This window comes from Aplysia californica, unplaced genomic scaffold (assembly GCF_000002075.1).
Source record: "Aplysia californica isolate F4 #8 unplaced genomic scaffold, AplCal3.0 scaffold01092, whole genome shotgun sequence".
In the NCBI taxonomy this organism is placed as follows: domain Eukaryota; kingdom Metazoa; phylum Mollusca; class Gastropoda; order Aplysiida; family Aplysiidae; genus Aplysia; species Aplysia californica.
This window is the reverse complement of record NW_004798362.1, coordinates 11,513-12,654: the sequence shown is the minus strand read 5'-3', so window position 1 is coordinate 12,654 and position 1,142 is coordinate 11,513.

Sequence of the window (1,142 nt, the reverse complement as noted above, 5' to 3'; positions counted from 1 at the left end):
GAGAAGAGAGGAGAAGAAGACATACGTCTCTGAAAGCTGAGAGGCAGATCACCGCGGGTAGAGAGAATGTACACCTCTATATCTCTCGCTGATTAGCCTCAGGGTTCATCACAACTAATGATTTTTTTCCCCTGAAGACGACCAATTATTGTTGAGGAGAACATGGTCCTTTTAGACAGTAGTATTATAATAAACAAACAAAAGGCAAGGGCGACAGTGGTTCTTTTTCCTCGAGTAAAAAGAAGCATATCGACACAAAAAATAACCTTTTAGTAACGTGAAGAAAACAAGACAGACAAACAGACAGACGACAGAAACAACAGAGGGAAAGAAAAGAAGTTGGACCTACTAGTGGCCTGCTCCGACCACCAGGGGCGATAGTATGGGAAGGGGGGGGGGAGGGGTTAACAGTGGGAATTAGTGGTCGTATGTACAGGAGATTGTCTTAGACAGGTGCTTATTTGAGCAGGTTCGGCCACTGTTTCTTTCCGTTTCTTCTTTTTTACTGGCCTTTAGGAATCAGTCCGAGTCTTATTTGATCCAAAGACAGCCGTTCTGTGCTGTAAAATATTCAACCTAAACAACTAAGGGGAACTCCGAGATGGCAAGGCCATCAGCACACGGGAGTCAGGGGAACGTCAACAAAATTAGTGGCAAAATGCTTCAAAGAGGCAACATACGAATCTGAAGAAGAAGAAAAAAAAACAACAACACCCAGAGACATATTGAAAAAGCTGAAACCACTCCAAAACCAACCCTTTTTTAAACATTGCACATCGCCGACCGGACAGACTCAGCCAGATACCGGGTCTTCAATAACCTCCTTATGTCTTGGCGTTTCATTGTTGGTCACTTATAGATAGAAAAGACAACTATTCTGAGGGGAAAAAACCAACAACAAACCCACAAAAACACAACAACCAACAGCAAACCAACCGTTAGATGTATTTTCTTTTTGTTGTTGTTGGGAATTAAATATATCAATTTTGCCTTTTTTTTTTTTGAAGCAATGTTTTGGTTCGGGGCGTGGGTTCACCTGACATCACTGGCAAACAGACCCACCCTTGTGAGCTGTTGGCTGGCAACGGAGATGTGTGAGATGGTGGGGAGATAGTGATGGTGCTATATTGAGAGAGAGAGAG